The 22,521-nt window shown below is 44.3% G+C and overlaps 1 protein-coding gene and 1 non-coding gene across 5 annotated transcripts in view; both read right to left on the bottom strand.

The window, feature by feature from the left end:
- The window catches only part of ZFX (zinc finger protein X-linked), a 68,997-nt gene extending 64,852 nt beyond the window's left edge, over positions 1-4,145 (bottom strand). For 2 of the 4 annotated variants that reach the window (XM_012500968.2, XM_030806837.1), the window contains exons 1-2: positions 1,748-1,843; positions 706-816 (exon numbers count right to left, since the gene is read on the bottom strand). The gene's annotated coding sequence lies outside the window, so the exon portion shown is untranslated. Of the gene's footprint in view, positions 1-705; positions 817-1,747; positions 1,844-3,756 lie in introns of those variants that run through there. The other 2 variants (XM_004092381.3, XM_004092382.3) reach the window with 2 other exon arrangements.
- Positions 4,146-20,472: 16,327 nt separating this feature from the next.
- LOC115833438 lies at positions 20,473-20,605 on the bottom strand. The gene has a single exon (XR_004028869.1). It is a non-coding gene; the product is annotated as a small nucleolar RNA SNORA68 (small nucleolar RNA).
- Between the last annotated feature and the right edge of the window lie 1,916 nt (positions 20,606-22,521).

Below are 22,521 nucleotides of genomic sequence, written 5' to 3'. Positions count from 1 at the left end.
AGAGATTTCAAGGACCCGTTGAGTAGTTTTAAGAGTGAAAAAAAGTGGCCGGGCGCGGTGGCTCACGCTTGTAATCCCAGCACTTTGGGAGGCCGAGGCGGGCAGATCACGAGGTCAGGAGATCGAGACCACGGTGAAACCCCCGTCTCTACTAAAAATACAAAAAAAAAAAAATTAACCGGGCGTGGTGGCGGGCGCCTGTAGTCCCAGCTACTGGGAGAGGCTGAGGCAGGAGAACGGCGTGAACCCCGGAGGCGGAGCTTGCAGTGAGCCGAGATTGTGCCACTGCACTCCAGCCTGGGTGACAGAGCGAGACTCCGTCTCAAAAAAAAAAAAAAAAAAGAGTGAAAAAAAGTTTGGAATTGCCAGTGTACACAAGAACAAATAATACAAAGAAGATTATCAGTGACAGTATCAGTCTAAATGGGTTAAGTGAGAGTAAGCATTTGCAATGAGTAAGCATTTATAAAAAGCAATGTGGAAAAAAAAATTTGTAACACATTCGTGAGCATGTTTTTTTAAAAAAGAAATCTGCATCTATCTGAAAAATACACAGAAATTAAAAACTAACACCTTATTTATCCAGGGTGGTTGGGTTCGAAGGTGTTCCACCAGTCAGTTTTCCAAAGTTTCAAGGTCTACCCCTTCAGGCAAAAATAATTTTATATTTAACCATTTCTAATTGAAACTAAACTACACACTTACCTGTCTTAATCACACAACTTGACTCTAATCTTAATCTTGAACATCCACTGTTGCTGTACTGCGCAGCAAAACAATTCTATCTTCTTAATAGTTCTTCTATGTCTTTCCCAGCTGTCAAAATATAAAAGCACCTGGTTCTTCTAAGTTTATGTTTACCCTTAACACCTCAACAACCACAGCCCGCCTTCTCAACTTGCTTCTAGTCAGCCTCATGCAATGCACTGTTTCTCGAACTTTTCTAAACCATAGCCCTTTATAATAAACATGAGACTCTCATTCCCTCCAGCCCTTTCATGGAGCACTGCTGCTCATGACCCGTTACAGTCTAGAAAAACGGAAAAACTGAAAATGGGTATCTACGCCACCTAAAGGTTTCCATCACAAAATTCTAGGAAACAGGCAGGGCACGGTGGTTCATGCCTGTAATCCCAGCACTTTGGGAGGTCAAGGCAGGCAGATCACTTGAAGTCAGGAATTCGAAACCAGCCTGGCCAACATGAAACCCTGTCTCTACTAAAAATACAAAAATTAACCAGGCATGGTGGCAGGGTCCTGTAGTCCCAGCTACTCGGGAGGCTGAGGCAGGAGAATCACTTGAACCCGGGAGGCAGAGGTTGCAATGAGCCCAGATCACACCACTGCACTCCAGCCTGGGCAACAGAGCGAGACTCAGTCTCAAAAAAAAAAAAAAAAAAAAAAAAAAATTACCACGGGAATACTCATTTCTCATTTTCGTCAAATAACCCACAGCACTAGTCCTGTACTTTTCAACCATGGTAAATGAAATGTTAGAAACCCCTCCCTATTTGTGTACCATAGAAATTCTGACAACTCTGAGCAAAAGATTATTTCGGATGAGAAATCAGGATAGAAAAAAGGAGCAGCTGTCTTAATACAGACGCATCGTTCTAAAAGTAGCAAAATTTGCTTAACTTCTGAACATTCTTGTAATCGTTCTGATAATAAAAACACTGATCAACTTACTACTCTCATTATTTTTCAACTTTGAAACTTTTCCTAGTCCAATGGAACTACTAAGTACCGTAAAGCACAGCTCAGGGAACAGACAGCAGTGGGAGGCGGGAGAACGGCTTGAGCCCAGGAGTTCGAGATTAGCCTGGGGCAATATAGCAAGAACCTGTCTCAAAATAAAAAATAAATAAGTAAATAACAAAGTGCAGCTCAGGTGTGCCATCACTCTTCTAGTTGAGGGCACCCCCGCTGCCTCCCCCATTGAGTATAAGTCCCTCCACCTGGCAAGCAAGCGCTTCTGCAATCTAACTTTTCTAGCCTGAATTCCCACCACTCCCCTACCTATACCATCCACTTTTGCCAAACTGTAAATACTTACTGTTTACTGAAGAAGCTTCACCCTTGAAACGTCCTTTCTCCACCTCCACCTCTACCTAACAAAGTCCTACCCATCCCTCGGTAACCTTCTCAAAATGCCACCTATTAATACTTCAGGAACCCGTCCCTCCCTGATCCTCCAATGGCAACCTTGCTTCCCTCGGAAATCCCAGTAATTAGTTGTACCTCTCACTTTACTGCATTTCACCTTGCCCCACCTACCTCTAAACATGAGACTTCTTGCAGCCACCGTCTGCATTACAAGAACGTTTTTAATGTTTCTTAGCATCTAACACGGTGCATCGCTAACAGTAGGCTCCGAGTTTATCAAGAAAGTTGTACAGTGTGCAATCAAAAAAAGTACGTTAGGGGATGAAACTCCGCCTTAAAACTTCAAAAATGAAAAATCGAAATACCATGACAGGCAAATGCACAATAAATATGCACCACACTAAGTTGTCCTCCAATAAGAAAATAAAAAAGTCTGCCCTTCTTATTCCTCGATTTAAAAAAAAAATACCACCAACAGATCACTAATCGCTTAAATCGTTTTTCAACAAAGTTGTTTCCACGTAAATGAGTACGAATGATTCAAAATTTTATTCCTCCGCTTTCGTGTTGTGCAATTTTTTTCCCTATAGGACAAAAGAATGGCAAAAACTTTCCCATTAATCTTTATTTTTCTTTCTTTATTCAGATATTCGGGGCGGCAAAGATTGTTGGAAAAACAACTGCATCGAAAGCACCTTAGCAGCCACATATGATTTGACTTAAGCAAAAATAACATTTCCTGGGGTCCTGTATGCCCCGGTAAGCCTAGGTGTCCGGACTGCCACCTGCCCCGACTGCCCTCGGGTGGCTACAGGCGCGGGGGAAGGAGCACGGCCGGGGGCGCTGAGGGCGAAACGGTCCCGGCGTCCGGGCGGCGGCGGTGGCCGCCTGCGGCAGCTCAGCTGAAACGCAGCGGAAACTGCAGCAAGTCACGGGGCTGCGGGAGGCATGGCAGGAAGGTGGCGCTGCCGCCGAGCTCCTGGAGCCCCAAGCGCTCATCATGGCGGCAAGGGCAATGGCCGCCACGGGGAGCGAGCACGCCCCTCCGCGCGCACACGCCAGCGCGCCGGGCCTCCGGGGCCCGTCACCGGCGCCGCTGCTGCCGCCGCCCGCTCTCCCACCCCCCCTCACGGGCTGTAGCGGAATTTTCTCTCCAGACACCGCCTCCAAGATGGCGGCTCCCCCTCCCGGCAACCCCCTCTATCGTCCCCTGCAGCAGGCGCCGAGCCGCCGCCATCTTGTCCCCCGTCCCTCCCCCCCCCCTCACCGATATTTACATAGCGAAAATCGGCCCGGCCGGCCTGCGGCCTTCACCTCATGCCTGCAGCCTTCGCCTCCTCGCCAGGCCTCACCCCGGCGCGGTGCCCCGGGTCGGCCGCGGAGCCGACCTGGGGCCCCTCGGCCGCCTGCGGCACAACCGGGCGACCCTCCCCCAACCCCCGCCCGCTTACGGAGCGCGCCTCCGCCGCCGCTCGGGGCAGCCGGGCTCCTCCCCGGGCCTAACTGCGGCCTCCTCGGGGCCTGCTCGGCGCCGCGCGCCACGCCGCCCGGCCTAGCGCGGGAGGGTGCCTTGCGGGCCGCCGACCAGGCCGAGACCAGGCCGCTGGGCGCGCACTAGGCCCCGCGGCCGCGGCGGCACCCGGGACTCACCGGACGGACGTGCGGGCGGCCGGCGACGGTGGCGGGTGCTGCAGGCCGGCCTTTCTCTGGAGCACTGGGCCGGGCTCCGGCTGGTGGGGCGGGCGGAGGGAGGGAGGAGGGGCCGAGCTCGGAGCTGACAAAAAGCGGCCCAGCTCCCCGGCACGGGCCCGCCGTCAGCACGTCACGTCACCGCCCGGGAGAGAGACCCAGGAAAATGCGGAAGGGTAGACAGGCCCCCTCCTCCGCCCGGTGGGTCCCTCTGGCGCCCCGTGTCGGCGCCGCTCCCGCCCCGCCACCGGGGAGCCCAGTGGCCTCGCTGCGGCGGGGTCTCCGGCGGCCGGAGTCTCCGTGACAGCGCCCCCCTTCTTTCCACCTCCTCCGCGCTCCCTCCCGCCGCCGCCACACACGCGCCGCTGCCGCCGCCTCGGCCGTAAAGCCCGCGCGGGGCCGCGGTCCGCCGACCCCGCGGAGAGGCAGGCGGCCCGGCCGCCCCCTACCATGTCTGGTGGGCCGCGGCCGCACCCCGGGGGCCTCCCTGGAGACCTACCGCGTCTCGCGCCGGTCCTGGCCGAGGCTCCAGCTCGAGTTGTTTGCAGGCCCTCAGACCCCCGCCCGCAGTAAATGTGTTTTCTTCATCCCCGTGGCTGGGGAGGAAGATAAATTTAGCAACCCCCGCTGTCCCCTGCCTTCGCTTAAAAAAAAAAAAAAAAATCTTTGAAATAAAATGAAAACGGGCTTGCTAGTCTAAATGGGTGTGCGGGAAGGGGGGTGGAGTGGGGGGAGAAGGGTTATCCCTAGAGCACCTACCAGGCCGTCTACTTTTTAAAAATAAGCAGTCAGAGCCAAACTGATTTTATTAGTTTGTACGGGGGAGGGAGATGAGAAAAGTTGCATTTTGAAACGTTTCGCACGTTGCAAAGAACAGGAATTTTCTGTGTATTTTCCTATGTACCCGTGTTTCAGAGCTTGGGAGCCTGTGAAATGTAAGACTGGTGTCATCGTTTCATAAATCATGAATTTTCCACATTCCTTAATAGAGAGGAGCCCAATTGGGTATGGATTTTTTTTTTTTTAACAAACTGCTTAAACAAGCCTTTTGAAGTTTCGAAAGACTTGGGAGAGAAGGGGAAAATGATTAAACAGCACTTACCAACTTCAAAAATGTGTATTTTGCACTTAGTTTAAATGTTTATGCTATCTTTCCATGCTGAACTTGGAACCCAAACTCTGTTTTAAAGTTACTGGGGAAAAGTTAAATAGTGGAGTCTTTAATCTGGAATCTGGCATGCTGTCCTTTAACACAGCACTAAATGTTAAAGACATTTTTAAACAATAAGAAACACAAAAATTATAAAGCAAATAGTATACGGGTGTGAAATCTCTTTAAATACAGAGGCCACGTATTTTAGTTGCCTGACATAACTCTTTAAAACTCCCAGAATGCAATTTGTCCCTTCCCTCAGACATCTCTCAATCACAAATACTTTCAAAAAGGAAAAACAAAAGTAGAGTAAGAAGAAATCTCTGAGCATGCACTGGATGGTAATTTTCCTCTCGGGGCTTTAGTCTGAATTTTTCCGAGCGATTAAATTTCCTTTCAAAAATAGTAACAGCATGTATTCATTGTTTATAAAAATTACATCAGGCTGTGTAGAGACTTTCACAGACATTTCACAGAAAGGTAAATGAAACTAAGCAATGTTGTTTCAATAAAAAAAATGAGAAATAGCTTGTGTGCCCACATGAATATTTCCTGCACTCCCAGACTGGAGTGCAATGGCGTGATCTCAGCTCACTGAACCTCCGCCTTCCAGGTTCAAGCGCTTCTCCTGCCTCAGCCTCCCGAGTAGCTGGGATTACAGGCACGTGCCACCACGCCTGGCTAATTTTTCTATTTTTTCAGTAGAGACGGGGTTTCACCATGTTGGCCAGGCTGGTCTCCAAGTCCTGACCTCAGGTAATCCACCCGTCTCGGCCTCCCAAAGTGCTGGGATTACAGGCGTGAGCCACCGTGCCCGGCCGCCCACATTAATATTTCAAAACATTGATAACCAGCGTTTTAAGTACTTTCCAAGGGCCTCAGTGTGATGCTACGGTATGGCAAGAATGGAGGCCAGGTTCCCTGGCTCACTCCTGTAATCACAGCACTTTGGGAGGCCAAGGCGGGAGGATCACTTGAGCCCAGGAGTTCAAGACTAGCCTGGGTAACATGGTCTCTATTTAAAAAAAAAAAAAAAAGAATAGAGCCTCACTTCATCATCCATGCAACTGTAAGCAGCATGTTCAAGACAGAAAAACCTAATGTCACCATTCTTGTTAGTTTTTCCATAATTACCATCAAATACTTACACATCCACCAGTGTAAAGCACTTAAGAGTGTCCAAGGAGCATAAAAGAAAAAGATGTTTTCTCAGTTTAAAAGATCACAAGTAGTTTAGGGATTGATACTTTCAAAGAGCCCTTTGTCATTACTTTTCATACAGGAAGAGACTGTTAACTTTAGTGGGAAACAAAGAAAGGATAGCCTAGTTAGATTAGATAAACCTTTATTAAAGTCCAGCAAACTTTATAAAGTCCAGTTATTTTATAGATGACTATACAGATAAGGTCAACTATATTTTTTTTAGTTAAAAAAAAGGTAATTTGTACTTTAAGCCCATTTATGGAAGTCTGTAAAGAACATTGTTAAACTGGTAAAAGAACAATGGTAAAAATCATTTCACTAGAAGTATACTTAGTATTATACTCATGATAAAGTGAAGATGAAAAGGAAGTGTAAACAGCAGAGATCAGAAATTGTTTGAGTGACAAAATACAAAATGCATTTTATGAAAGTACTCACGATAGGACCTTGAGGACACCTAAGATCCTTGAAAGCATTTGGTAATTAAGCACCAGACATCTTGCACTTAAAGGACCTACTGCAGCCTATCTTGCCTTGATAATTGTTTTCGTATTAGGGACCTTTAGAATTCTGGGCACAGGAAGTAACAAAGATGTGCTTGCCCTTGGGGAACTCGAATAAGGAGGCTGTGTAAGGCAAAATAAAAACATTCCTAAGTACTTTCATTTTCTCACTTAAGTAAACATAATAAAAGGAAATTTTATCTAGGGAGGTCGAGAGCAGAACATTTCAAAAGAGAATGCTATGAATACAAAATAGCTGGTTTCAAAGCAGTAAAAGGAATTTTGATTACGTGCTAAAATGTATTTGTTCCTTCAGAGCTGTTAATGTATATCAGACAGTTAAAAGCATTTACTCAAGGTTTTGACAGTGTTTTAATAACTAAACTAAAAATCCCTGACATGTTTATAGGTCCTTGAGCCAGAAACGATAGAAGGCCTTTCAATCATTTCTCCAGAGAAAGATTAGTCAGAAAAGAAGCTGTTGATTTTCACTCCACATCAGAGACTGATGGGAATTCAAATAAGAAGCAATAAATTATTGGCTTATGAGAAAATGTAGACCTTCTTGAAAAAAGTTGTGGTAATTTTTTTTTTTGTATCCCAAACATTAAAAAATATTTATCTTCCCCTAGAAAGGCCCTAGTTTTATTGAACTAAGCATGCCCTGTAAAAATTAACCATTTATCTGATACCTGATACTTAGGTTATACTTAGCGTGAGGAAGTTGCATCTTCTGTTGGAATTCAGTTGGCCATAATTAATGCCAAGTAAGAATTTTTCATCTGAGCCCTTAAGCCACACACTCTCTCCAAGGAGAATAATTTTAAAATAAACAATGACTGGCAAATAGGTGATTTTCAAGCAGTGCTTTTTACATGAGTCATTACTCGAACAAGACATTGTTTAATTCCTGAAAGTAATAGCCAAATTCTTCATGGATTATAAATCACAGGGCACAGCAAACAAACTAGCTCCACTAAAGAGATAAAAAAAAATCAATATAGAGGCCTAGAAACAATGAGCAGTAGCAGTGAGCACCCCTGGTGTCCAAATTGGGGCCTCTACAGTTTCCCACCAAAGGAAAGGGAGAAGTGATTGATTCCAGGGCTGGAGGAAAGTATAAGATAAGCCAGGAACATCTCCTTATAGCAGAAAGCAAAAGAAGAAAGTGTCCAAGCTTACTAGGTTGTCTAACATTAAGAAAATTTGGATGTCAAAAAAATAATTGCTATGGAGTGAAACATAGTGGATATGTTAATGAATTTATGAGACTTTAAAAATGATCAACTAGTGGTGATGGTTGCACAGCTTTGTAAATGTACTAGAAATTAGTGACTTGTATGTATGCTTTAAAAGGGTGAATTTGATAGTATAAGAGTCATATTTCAATTTTTTTAAATGATCACTTTTGGAGAATGCTAGGGAACCAACTCAATATTTTGAAAACTAGTGAAGAAAAAGAGATGAAGCCTGTAAGATCTACTCCTCAGAGTAACCAAATAGTTGATGAAGGGACCTTCCTTTTAACAGAAGTATTCCAACTAATACATGAAGAAGTCCTGATGAAATTAGAATATCACCATTTTGGATTTTGTCGACCACAAAATATCACCATTTTGCAACACCTAATGAATTAATGGACCTTGGCAATGATTATCAGTGGCTGCTAAGCAGAGAGAAAAACCAGAAATACGCCTCAAGACGGAAGGACAAAATGCTACTAGACAAAAAAAAAAAAAAAAAATCAAACCTGAGTTTGATCAACCTTCTAGCTCTACCTACCAGTTTACAGGAAATACAGGAAACAGAGAAACATATCAATGAAACCACAGGGATGCGGTCGACAAAATCCAGTTGATGAGAAACTCTAAAGGACAAATGAAAGATAAGAATAAACAAATTATAAGAAAACAAATTGGCCGGGCACGGTGGCTCACGCCTGTAATCCCAGCACTTTGGGAGGCCGAGGTGGGTGGATCACCTGAGGTCAGGAGTTCGAGACCAGCCTCAACATGGAGAAACCCCGTCTCTACTAAAAATACAAAATTAGCCGGGCGTGGTGGTGCATGCCTGTAATCCCCGCTATTCGGGAGGCTGAGGTAGGAGAATTGCTTGAACCTGGGAGGCAGAGGTTGCAGTGAGCCAAGATCGTGCCATTGCACTCCAGCCTGGGCAACAAGAGCGAAACTCTGTCTCCAAAAAAAAAAAAAAGAAAAGAAAACAAATTATAAGAAAAATTCAACATTTAACAAATACATTTCTTCAACAAACAAATTATTAGAAAAAAATAGGAGGGGAAATCAATAGATTAGAAAAGACTTAAAAGACATGTTAATCAATGGCAGTGTATGAACTTCATTTCATTTTTTTTTCTTGTGGCAGGGTCTCTCTCTGTTGCCCAGGCTGGAGTGTAGTAGTGCAATCATGGCTCACTGCAGCCTCAACCTCCCAGGCTCAAGTGATCCTTCCACCTCAGCCTCTTGAGTAGCTGGGACTGCAGGTGCACACCAGCACACCCAGGTAATTTTCGTATTTTTCGTAGAGACAGGGTTTTGCCATGTTGCCCAGGCTGGTCTTGAACTGGACTCAAGTGAGCCACCTGCCTCGGCCTCCCAAAGTGGGGGGATTACAGGCACAAGCCACGGCACCTGGCTCATTTCAACCTTGATTCAAACAAACTGTAGGTAAGGTGCAGTGGTGCATGCTGTAATCCTAGCACTTTGGGAGGCCAGTGAGCTCATGAGTTCAAGACCAGCCTGGACAACATGATGGAACCCCACCTCTACAAATACAAAAAAATTAACCAGGCACAGTGGGGCTCCTGTAGTCCCAGCTACTCAAGAAGCAGAGGTTGGGAGGATTGCTTGAGCCCAGGAGGTTGAGGCTGCAGTGAGCTGAGATCATGCCACTGCACTCCAGCCTGGGAGACAGAATGAGACCCTGTCTCAAAAAATAAATAAATAAAAAAAACCAAAAAACTAAAAATATGAGACAATTAGAGAAATATGAACACTGGATTTTGTCAATACTGACTGGATATATGCTCATATAAACAAATTATTGTAATGTTAATTCATTCAGATATAATGATGGTGTGATTATGTCTAAAAACTAGTCCTTATCGGCCGGGCGCAGCGGCTCACGCCTGTTATCCTAGCACTTTGGGAGGCCGAGGTGGGCAGATCATGAGGTCAGGAGTTCGAGACCGGCCTGGCCAACATGGTGAAACCCCATCTCTACTAAAAATACAAAAAATTAGCCAGGTGTGGTGGTGAGTGCCTGTAACCCCAGATACTCAGGAGGCTGAGGCAGGAGGGTCACTTGAGCCCAGGAGGCAGAGGTTGCAGTGAACTGAGATTGTACCACTGTACTCCAGCCTGGGTGACAGAGTGAGACTCCATCTCAAAAAAAAAAAAAGATCTGCCGTTACCAACGCGGGTGAACATCGTCCAATCCGTTGAGGGCCTAAATAGAACAAAAATTCAGAGGAAAGGTGAATTCTCTTCTTGAGCTGCCCTGGGACGTTGGAGCTCCTGGTTTTCAGGCCTTTGGACTCAGATCAAATTACACCACCAGTTTGCCTTGTTCTCCAGCTTGCATAAGGCAGACTGTAAGACTGCTTGGCCTCCATAATCACATAAGACAATTCTCATAATAAATCTCCTCTTATATATCTATGTATATATCTTATTGACTCTGTTTCTCTCTGGAGAACCCTGACTGATACAGTAGGTATGGGATAGGGCCAGTTTAACCAGGAGTCCTGGTGATACACAGACAAGTCATCCACACACCAATAACACTTTAAGAAATATTAGTACATCCTTGTAAATGCCTCTTGCCCACATGTATAAGAGTTTTTCTTGGAGTATAAATAAGTAAAATTTCAGAATATGGCACATTTTCAATATTACTCTCCAAAATGACTATCCTAATATACATTCCCTCCAGCAGAATATGAGAATTCCCAATTCCCTATTCCTTCGTAACTCTTGATGTGCTCATACATTTTCACAATCTAAGAAGTGAGAAATGGTAAAATTGTTTTAATTGACATTTCCTTGATAACAAGTAAGTTCAAGGTATCTTTCACTCTTTATTAGCTATAGTTTTCCTCATCTGAAAATTGCCTTGGAATAACCTTTGTCTGTTTTTCTATTGTTCTTATCCATTTGTAGAAATACTTTCTACATTTTGAATATACTTCTTTGCTAATTATGTATGTTACAAATATCATTTCCTTGTCTGCTGCTTGTCTTTTAACTTACTTTGTCTAAGGTAGTTTTTCTAGTTGCACATCTTAAAGTCAATTAAAATCCTGGGGAACTTTTTTTTTTTAAATGAGACAGGGTCTCACTATGTTGTCCAGGCTGGTCTCGAACTCCTGGCCTCAAAAGAGATCCCCCCCCCACCTCGGCCTCCCGAAGTGCTGGGATTACAGGCATGAGCCACAACACCCAGCCAAATTAATGTCTTTTTATTTAGTTAGTTAGTTAGTTAGTTTGAGATGGGAGTTTCGCCCTTTCGCCCAGGCTGGAGTGAAATGGCGGAATCACACCTCACTGCAACCTCTGGTTCCCAGGTTCAAGCGATTCTCATGCTTCAGCCTCCCAAGTAGCTGGGATTACAGGTGCACACCACCACACCTAGCTAATTTTTGTATTTTCAGTAAAGACAGGGTTTCTCCATATTGGCCAGGCTGGTCTCGAACTCCTGACCTCAGGTGATCCTCAGCCTCCCAAAGTGCTAGGATTACAGGTGTGAGCCACCGTACCTGGCCTCAAATTAGTATCTTTAAATCTACCAATACCACTATACATTTCGTGGAATTAAGAAATTTGCTGTAGGCACATGACCAGTAAGTACTTTAGTGCCGGTACATGCTTGGACTTTCTGGGTTTTTGTTGTGGTGGTTGTTGTTTGTTTTGTTTTGTTTTTGAGACGAGTCTTGCTCTGTTGCCCAGGCTGAAGTGCACTGGCACAATCTCAGCTCACTGCAAGTTCTGCCTCCTGGGTTCACACCATTCTCCTGCCTCAGCCTCCCGAATAGCTGGGACTACAGGCGCCCGCCACCACATCCGGCTAATTTTTTGTATTTTTAGTACAGACGGGGTTTCACCATGTTAGCCAGGATAGTTTTGATCTCCTGACCTCGTGATCCGCCCACCTTGGCCTCCCAAAGTGCTGGGATTACAGGCGTGAGCCACTGCGCCCGGCCGACTTTCTGTTTTTGTCCTAAATTTTCTTTTCTTTAAAACCTTCCTTACCAAAAATATATCTTTATATCTATAACTTTCTTCACATCTCTCCTCTACTTCCTGGTTCCTTTCTACCTTGTTTCCTGAATATCATTTTGAAGTCTGTAATTTGAATTAATCTTCAGATAACTTCTGAATTAGATAAAATTATTCTCTCTCAATAAAAAAAATCTTCTTGTGCACATATTATATACAGAATTGTATCTTAACTAGAATTCTTTTCCTTAGTAACTTTAAATTTAGTGAAAACCTAGGAAGCAAGAAATCCTGAGCTGCCTATCACATATTAGCATTTTATAGATGAGAACCATTCCACGATTTTTAGAAACATGTTTCCCCATATCATAATCTTTTCTTAATTGGAAATGACCCAGACATCCAATGAGCAGCAAAAATAACTTTAAGATTTTAAGTTACACAAAAAGTTCACCTATAGCACTTACTCATCGATATTTTGTTTTTAACAGTTTATCTAGGTTATTTATAAATCATTTCCTTGTTATCTATTTTACAAACTGTGATCAGGTGTTCACCTTTTAAGAACCTTAAAGGTAACTACATGGGCATTTTCACCAATAACTCAGAATATTCTGCTGTTTTTTTTTTTTTTTCATTAAACCAATAATATTAAATTAGTCTTACTTATTTAAAAATGTGCATAAAGATCATTTTGTTTTGGCCGGGTTTATAGTTTTATAACCTTCTGTGCCAAACCCTGATACCTCAAGATATCTAGCAGAGACAAATATAAAACCCAAACAAAAATGTATGCTGACAACTCTGAAGACATTTCTATTTTTATTTTACCAATAATTTTATTTATTTATATTTATTTGTTTGTTTTTTGAGATGGGGTCTCCATCTGTTACCCAGGCTGGAGTGCAGTGGCGCCATCTCGGCTCACTGCAACCTCCACCTCCTGGGTTCAAGCGATTCTCCTGCTTCAGCCTCCCGAGTAGCTGGGACTACAGGCACCCACTGCCACGCCTGGGTAATTTTTGTATTTTTAGTAGACACGGGGTTTCACCATGTTGGCCAGGCTGGTCTCGAACTCCTGACCTCCAATGATCTGACCGCCTCGGCCTCCCAAAGTGCTAGGATTACAGATGTGAGCCACTGTGCTCAGCCTCAGTTGGGATTGTTCAACCTGCAAATGGGAATTCCTTTACAAATTTCCCAAACTGAAAGGAGCAGATCCTGCTGTCTGGGCCCACAAAGTGCACTCATCCTATCTGGATGCAGCTGTCAAATTTCAAAGGCTGTTCTTCTGAGGCAATCAGGAACCCTGTTGGGGCTGGCTGCAGAGGGGCCAGAGAGAAGGAAACTCACCTCCAGCCTAAATTGGGTGGGCAGCTGCTCAGGAGGGCTTCTGAGACTCCCAGAAGCCCGTTGCAGCCAAGCCACAAGCAAAGCATACTGGGTCAGGGAACCAAAATCTGTTACTAAAACACCAAGGGCTCCATCTAGGTTCTGCCGCTCGCGCACAGAAAGACAAATCACTGAGACAACAATGATTGCCAAGGAAGAAGGTTTTAATCAGGTGCTGCAGCCAAGGAGATGGAAGATCAGTCTCAAGTCCATCTCCCTGACCAACTAAAATTAGGGGTTTATATAGCAGGAAAGAAATGTTAACTACGTATGGGAAAACAGAGGAAGCAATCATGATGAATGAGGGTGTCTTAATGTCTGGATGTAATGATCTGGTGAGTTTCAGTTATTTGATACCTTTTGAGAGGCTTGGTATCCCATTGCCTGGATCTGGTGAGTTTCAAGTTTTAAGACCAGAAAGGTCAATTTCTATGTTTATAAAAAAAAACAAAAACAAAAACAAAAAAACCTGTCTTGGCCAGGTGCAGTGGCTCATGCCTGTAATCCCAGCACTTTGGGAGGCCAAGGCAGGTGGATCACCTTGGATCACCTGAGGTCAGGAGTTCGAGACCAGCCTGGCCAACATGGTGAAACCCGGTCTCTACCAAAAATACAAAAATTAGCTGGGCGGGGTGGCAGACACCTGTAATCCCAGCTATGTGGGAGGCTGAGGCAGGAGAATTGCTTGAAGCTGGGATGCTGAGGTTGCAGTGAGCCAAGATGGCGCCACTGCACTCCAGGCTGAGTAACAGAGGGAGACATCATCTCAAAAAAACAAACAACCAAAAAAACTGTCTATGGGACTGTTAGGTTGGTTTCAGTATTAGCTTATAATTTTCTTTCCATGTGAGATCTTTTTCCAGTTTTTCTGTTTTTGGGTTTTGTTGTTGTTGTTGTTGTTTTGCTGTTGTTTGAGACAGAGTCTTGCTCTGTAGCCCAGTCTGGAGTGTAGTGGCACAATCTCAGCTCACTGCAGCCCTGACCTTCCCAGGCTCAAGCAATCCTCCCACCTCAGCCTCCAGAGTAGCTGGGACTACAGGAGTGCACCACCACACCGACAAATTTTTGTGTTTTTCGTAGAGATGTGTTTCGCCATGTTGCCCAGGCTGGTCTTGAACCACTGGACTCAAACGATCCGCCCACCTCGGCCTCCCAAAGTGCTGGGATTACAGGCATGAGCCTCTGGATCTGGCCTTTTTCCAGTTTTCATATTAAGGTTAATGTAGCCTCTTAAATGAGTTGGATAGCATTCTCTTTTATTATTGTTATTTAAATAATTAAGATAAGGGTTTTCTGTTTTCTCGTGGGTTGAGCAACACTCTCCTATAAAACCCTCTGGGCCTGGTTGTATTTTGTTTATGTATGTGACTATTTTAGGTGATTAAGTATTTTCACTATTGTATCAGTTCATTAATGGCCTGTGTCTGAATTCTATTACCTCTTGAATTCATTTCGAAAATTTATATTTTTCTAGAAAAGTGTCTATTTCATTGTGAGTTTTCTAATGCATTTCTATAGAGATCATAATAATCTCCTATGAGTTTTGGCAACTTTACTGTTTCTATCATAGTGTGCCCTTTTTCCTTCGTACTATTGTCTATTATGCCTCTTATTTTTCTCAATTAGTCCAAGTGATTAGCCTATTTTTAATTCTCTTAAAGTAATTGACTTTCAGTTTTGATCACCTATTGTTCCTTGTTATCCTTGTTTATAACATTCTGCTTTTATACTTACTGTTTTCTTCCTTCAATTGTCTTTGAGTTTACTAATATGGTTGCTTATGGCAGTTTGGTAATCATCCCCCAATATCTTTTTCCCTTTCCTTCAGAGATATGGAATTGTAATTGGACTCAGGACTTCTTATCTAAACTGCATAGTTCTTAATAATCCCCTTTGCCACTACCTGTCATCATATGACCAAGTTCTAACCAATGGAATGGAGGAACCCTTCAGGGTCTTTTTTTTTTTTTTTTTTTTTTTTTCTTCTTTGAGACAGTGTCTCCCTCTTGTCATCCAGGCTGGAGTGCATTGGCACCATGAATCATGACTCATTGCAGCCTGTACCTCCTGGGCTCAAGCAATCTTCCCACCACAGCCTCCCAAGTAGCTGGAACCACAGGTGTTTGCTGCCATACCCAGCTAATTTTTTTATTTTTTGTAAAGACGGGGTCTCACTATGTTGCCTAGGCTGCTCTTGAACTCCTGGGCCTCTTGAACTCCACATCGGCCTCCCAAAGTGCTGAGTTTATAGGTAGGAGCCATCTCACCCAGCCCAGGTCTTACATTTAAAAAAATTGTGTGTGCACTCTGTTGAGCTCATTTCCACTGTCTGATTACTGAAAGGTGATGACAACCAGATAGTGCTACTTTTGACATGCAAATGAAAGGCTTATGTTGAGTTTCACATAAATGCCTGCCAACCCTGGACCTGCCACCTACCACAAGACTATCTTATGAGAAGAAAATAGTGGTCTATCTTATTTAAGTTTCTATATTTTGGGGACTCATTGATAAAAGTACTGAGCCTGGCCAGGTGCGGTGGTTCATGCCTGTAGTCCCAGCACTTTGGGAGGCCGAGATGGGTGGATCACCTGAGGTCAGGAGTTCGAGACCAGCCTGGCCAACACGGTGAAATCCCGTCTCTACTAAAAATACAAAAATTAGCCAGGTGTGATGGTGCGCCCCTGTAATTCCAGCTACTCAGGAGGCTGAGGTGGGAGAATTGCTTGAACCGGGAGGCGGAGGCTGCAGTGAGCTGAATTCTGCCACTGCACTGCAGCCTGGGCGACAGAGCGATACCCCGTCTCAAAAAACAAAAAAAAAGTACTGAGTACTGATTCTCTACCTTTCCTGAACATTCTGATCATTAAGTGTAAATTTTTTTGTCTAATATATGCATTTAAAACTTTAACTTCTGTCTAAATACCACCTTTTATCACACAAGCTTTTTTTTTTTTTTTTTTTTTTTTTTTTAAGACAGAGTCTCACTCTGATGTCCAGGCTGCAGTGCAGTGGCACAGTCATGGCTCACTGCAGTCTCAACCTCCTTGGCCCAAGTCATCCTCTCACCTCTGCCTCCTAAACTGCTAGGATTACAGGCATGAGCTCCCGCACCCAGCCCACACAACCTTTCATGGATTCTGTTCTGTTGCTGTTCAGCTCTAAATATTTTGTAATTTTCTTTTCAGTTTCTTTTTTTAACCCAGTCATTATTTAGAAATGTTTTGAAATGTCCCTACTAGGGGCAGGAGAAGGTTATACTTTCATTCTATTATTTATACCAAATTTGATTTCTTGAAGCCAGATAATATGCTCTATATCAGTGCTGTTCAAACCATCTGCAGTGAAAAACCAACTTAAAAAAATTTTCCCATCTATTGCACACTGATATTTCTGTAAGATATAATAAAAATAAATCACTAGAAAAATAAAATTTTAAAATGATGTATAAAATACAAAGCCAAATTTTTACTGTTAAAGGCAGCAGACATAAAAATATGTTATAAAAGTTTCTAAACACTCTCAATTTCTGTATTTATCTCATCACAGATGGGTAACAAAGAGTTCACTGACTGGCACCGCTCTACAAACTATATTTGTAATGGCACTGGGGTTTGTACAATATATATAACATATAACATAATACACAACTACCTTACATAATGACCCTTCAGTTAACATTTGTCAAAGCAGCTCTCGAAACTTATATCACCTTTTGAACAAAGACTCCTTTTTTTAATGACATGATGACTTTTCACCCCCAACATACATTTAAATAAATATGCTAAAAGAAGTGATAATTCAACATTACAGCTTAATGCAAAAATATACTCACCAATTATAGGACATAAGAATTCCTAGTCAGAGACTATCATATGGAACGAATGTGGATCGTGCCCTGTGCTTGAATGAACCGCAATGTGTTCTGCTTATTTATTTCTTTTAGCATACAGACATCAAGCAAAAGAAATAAACATCCCAAATTGAGAACAAAACAGGAAGAAGCAGCTGGCAGAACTGTGGAAAGTTTTGTAACTCTTGAAAAGGTGAGGCAAGCCAAGGACACAGTAAAATTAAAGTTTCAACGAAGTCTGAATTGTGCATACAAAACTTCAAAGTGCCCTGGCAACGGAGCTCCCACTTTATGGTAATAATATTACATTGTTCTTAAGAATTTCTGAGTTTGAAAAAATAATAATAATAAAATAAAATCATTATATTGAGGGAAAATATCACATAAAAATGAAGTAGGTATTAATAGTAAAGAGAGTCAGTATTACATGATCTCGTCTGGTGAGGAGTTGGGGGTTTTCACCGTAAAGAATGACTTTGTAGGTACACAAAAAATGGATTACGAAAAAAGGGTTAAATTGAGCCTGCACCCTGGAGCAGAGCTTCGCAAACTTTAATGTGCACACAAATCACCCACGGATGTTGTGGAAATGCTCGTTCTGATTCGGGGGTCCAGGCTAGGGCCTGAGACTGCGTTTCCAACGGGCTCTCAGATGCGGCCTTTGGAGCTGCTGGGCTGCACAGCAGGGCTCTCTGGGATCCTGCAGAGCTGTTGTGTTTCCCGCTGGCTTTGCATAAAGTCTGTGCCACCAAGTCCTATATCGCCCACACCTGCCAGCACCACTGCTAGAAAGACAATGGGGGACCGGGATGGGGCAGAAACCCATTCCCCCGGGTGGCCTGTGGGAAGGGGCTGGGCTCCAGGCAGGCGGTGGCTTAAGATTCCTCCTCTGTCCCTTGGATGGCCCTTGGATGGAAGGTTGGGGTGGAACAAGGAGTCAACTGCTCTCATAATTAATACTTTCACCAAGGCCAAGCCCTGAGGAATTCCTACATTCGGAGGTGGAGGAGAGAGAAAATTATGAGAGAGATGACAGATATGGAGAACAGAGAATGCGGCACCAACACACAGATAGTTACCGTTCCTGGCCAAGAGATGCAATCATGAAAGAGCTTTGGAAACAATTTTCCTAAGCTTAAGAAAGATCAGTATCTGCAGACTGAAGGAATTTACCACATTTCAGGAGAATCAGCTATCTACACGTACACACATTTGGCAACAATTTTTTTTTTTTTTTTTTTTTTTTTTTTTGAGCAGAGTCTTGCTCTGTGGCCCAGGCTGGAGTGCACTGGCGCCATCTCGGCTCCCTGCAACCTCCGCCTCCCGGGTTCAAGCAATTCTCCTGCCCCAGCCTCCCAAGTAGCTGGGACTACAGGCACGTGCCACCATGGCTGGCTAATGTTTGTATTTTTAGTAGAGACGGGGTTTCAGCATATTGGCCAGTCTGGATTCGTACTCCTGGCCTCAAGTGATCCTCCTACCTTGGCCTCCCAAAGTGCTGGGATTACAGGCATGAGCCACTGCTCCAGGCCCAACAATTTTTAACTACAAGGAAAAAAACTCCTGCAATCGTTATGACAGGAGGAGACAGATCATCTTTTCTTGAGGACTTGCCTTGTGTCTGACACGTACTTGGTGCTTTACACGAATTCTCTTATTTAAACCACGCAGCATCCCAATAAAGTGGCGGCGCCGGCCTGGAAGTTGGCTGGATGCAGGAACTCAACCCATGTTGTCGGGGTGCCTCTGCTCTCCAGCTGTTCAGCTCCGGTTGGTTCTTGTGGTAGCCTGAGCCTCTCCTACTGCAGACAGGCTTCCAGGTGAGGCCCGGGCAGCTCCAGGTCCACGTAATCCTAGCTCAGGAACCCCAGAAAGAAGAAAGAGTCTCCCTCCTGGTTTGCCCATAGAAGGACTCCTGTTGTCTTCAGGGTACATGCTCGAACACTTAGATCCAGCACAGTGGCCAACAGAATTCAGTGAGATATTGGTCAGGGGGTGAAGCTGCTATGAATGGAAGTCCCACCTGAATCAAAAGGTTGGAGTGAAAAAAACCCAAACAACTAAAAGGGAGGAAGGATGGTTTGGCCAACAAATGCAAAGGGTCCACGAAAGGGAGGATCTATGAGTTGCCCCACATTACAGGAGAGATCAACTTGTCCAAGGTCACACATCCAGTAAATGGGAGAGCCAGGACTCATACCAAGGCAGTCCAACCCCAGACTCTTAACCACCCTGCTCTAAGGAAACAAAGCCTCTTTGGTTTCAGAATTCTCTGCAACATTAGCTTTCAGAAGAAAATGGAGCAACAGCTGGACTTTCTGGAGAAAAAGATTGTAACTGAAGATTCATACACTCTGCCAAATTGTCTTTCACAATTTCAGGATAGCTAAAAAGCATTAAACACACACCGTGTGACAGGCACTGTTCTAAGTGCTTTATATGTATATTGAGCCATTCACACCATGAACAACTCTATAATACAAGACTTCTTATCCTGATTTCACAAATGAGAAAACCAAAGCCCAAAGAAGTTAGGTAACTTACCTAAGAGTCAGGATTGAGCCTAGGCAGTCTGATCTTCTGAGCCCATGCTGTAAACTTCTCTGATCTCAGAATATGGGATGTCTCCTTTTATTTAAGCCTTCTTTAATTTATTTCAGCAATGTTTTGTGGTTTTCAATCATTCTTTCTTCAAATATTTTCTCTTCTCCTTTCTCCTTTTCTTTTTCTAGTATTCCCATTACATGTATATTGGTGTGTGGTTAATGGTGTCCCAGATTTCTGTGAAGCTGTTAATTTTTCTTCATTCTTTTTCTCACTCTGTTCTTAAGATTGCATAATCTCTATTGATCTTCAAATTTACTGATTTTTTCTTTCTTTCTTTCTTTCTCTCTCTTGTTCCTTCTTCCTTCCTTCCTTTCTTTTTTTCTTTCTTGGCATACCCAAGTTTATGTGGGGCACACTGGGGCGAGAGGCCCCTGCAACTAGCAGACGGTGTTGGTCCTCTTGGTAGTGAAGCATGGCTTGTGCTGATGGTGCAGGACGCGGTGGAGCAGCAGGAACTTGATGGAGTCATGGAACTGCACTTGCTGGCTGTAATCTCCTCCAGTGGGCCAGGGTGTGGTGCTGGGCACCCATGTCTAGGTCTATAAAAAGGGGGAGGGAGCAGGGTAACCGCATTTCCTGGACTCTAGGCATTTGGCAAACCTCCTATCGAGTGCCTGTCCAGTGACCTGGTACACTCTATCAGGCACAGCCATTGCCTGGGGGCCGTGACTTGGGGCTGACTGGGGGGCCAGATGGCCACAGCCTCTGGTCCCAGCAGGCACTGGCCACCAGGGATGTAGAGCCTCTAAGTTCACTTTAAGGAGCATGGCCACAGCCACCAAAAGTAATGAGATTCGCTTGCTGTTTGCACCTCTGTTTAAACCACCACTTCAAGAAACAGTGATTCTTTGGGTTTAGGTGCAACTGATTCTTTTTTTTTTTTTAAGGGACAGCTGTCCCAGAGGGTAACACCAATTAATTTTGACACTTTTTTCTTTAGTGCATTATTATTATTTATTTATTTATTTATGACAGGGTCTCACTCTGTCACCCAGGCCGGAGTGCAGTGGCACACAATCTCAGTTCACTGCAACGTCTGCCTCCCAGGCTTAAGTGATCCTCTCACCTTAGCCTCCCCAGTAGCTGGGACTACAGGTCCGCACCACCAAACCCAGCTAATTTTTATATTTTTAGTAGAGACGGGGTTTCTCCATGTTGGCCAGGCTGGTCTTGAACTCCTGACCTCAGGTGATCTGCCCACCTGGGCCTCCCAAAGTGCTGGGATTACAGGCATGAGCCACTTTGCCCGGCCTCCTTTAACCCTTTAAATATGGTTTCCCCTGGTTTTTTTAATATATTTGTAATAGCTGCTTTGAGGTTCTGCTAAGTTCAACCCATTGACCCCTCAAAAGCAATTTCTATTGCCCGCTTTTTCCTTATGTATTGGTCACACTTTCCTTTTTCTTGCATGTCTTGTAATTTTGTTGTTGTTGAAAACGACATTTTAGAGACTATGGTAGCAACTCTGGATACTGATTCCCCCTTACCTACCTCCAGGACCTATTGTATTTGCTTGTTATTTGTTTAGTGACTTGATTGGACTAGTTCGGTGAAGTCCAGGTTTCCATGCAATGTGGAGCCGCTGGTGTCTTCCTCAAAGGCCACAGCCTTGGGCACACACAGTCTCCATGACCACCAGCGATGACTGACTCTAGGCTCTCTATCTATTTCCCTGATGAACTGTTAAGCTTTTGGCTGGTCTACTTTACACCCACTTGTTAGCCTCTTCTAATTTATAGGTGATTGTTCTATGGGTTGTTTTTTTTTTTTTTTTTTTTCCCAGAATATCGTTCTGTTGCCCAGGCTGGAGTATAGTGGCGCGATCTTGGCTCACTGCAACCTCCACTTTCCCAGTTCAAGTGATTCTCCTGCCTCAGCTTCCTGACTAGCTGGGATTACAGGTGCCCACCAACACACTCGGCTAATTTTTGTATTTTTTATAGAGACAAGGTTTCCCCATGTTGGCCAGGCTGGTCTCGAACTCCTGACCTCAAATGATCCGCCCGCCTTGGCCTCCCAAAGTGCTGGAATTACAGGTGTGAGCCACCACACCCGGCCAGCAATCTGTTATTTTGGTTTGCCTCTCCTGCTGGACAGAACCTCTGTACCACTACTCCTGAGCTGGACTGGGGGAGGAAGATGGTGGCCTGCTTTTCCCAGAATGACACACTTGCTCTTCAAGAGGGGCACAGGGCAAAGATAGTAGCCCCTGGTCTTCTCATCTCCCTCCTCCTGGTGTGGAAACTCTACCCTATGTATAAGCAAGTAAAGTACTGCAGCCTGCCTCCATGTAGTAGAACTTCTGCTCTAAGGTGGAGGCTGGAAGGAGGAGGGAGCTCCAATCCTCTGCCCTGCAGTTGCCTGGAATACAACTTCTGTAAGACAGAACTGGTGGTGAGGAAAGATGCTGATGGCGTGCCCTTCCTGGAGTAAAACCATAGCCCTACTCTGGGATCTGGGAAGAAAGGGTGCCCCATCTTCTTGGCTGTGTCTTCCCAGAGTAGAGTTTCTAACACACTGAGCTTGAGGTGAGAGGACAGGAAGCATTTTGGGGTTCAAATGCCACAGACTCCCATTGTTCTTCCCAAGGTTTAGTAGGTAGATTTTCTTGAATAAGTTTCTCCACTTGAGGAGTTCAAGACCAGCCTGGGAGGTTGAGGCTGCAGTGAACCATGATCATGCCACTGCACTTTGCCCTGGGCGACAGAGCGAGATCCTATTCCCCCCCAAAAAAATGAAGACAACAAGAAAAAAAAATAATAATTTTCACCAGTTAAAGTT

Source organism: Nomascus leucogenys, chromosome X, assembly GCF_006542625.1.
Source record: "Nomascus leucogenys isolate Asia chromosome X, Asia_NLE_v1, whole genome shotgun sequence".
Classification (NCBI taxonomy): domain Eukaryota; kingdom Metazoa; phylum Chordata; class Mammalia; order Primates; family Hylobatidae; genus Nomascus; species Nomascus leucogenys.
The sequence above is the reverse complement of the archived record's forward strand: the minus strand, read 5'-3'. Positions and strand labels throughout refer to the sequence as shown.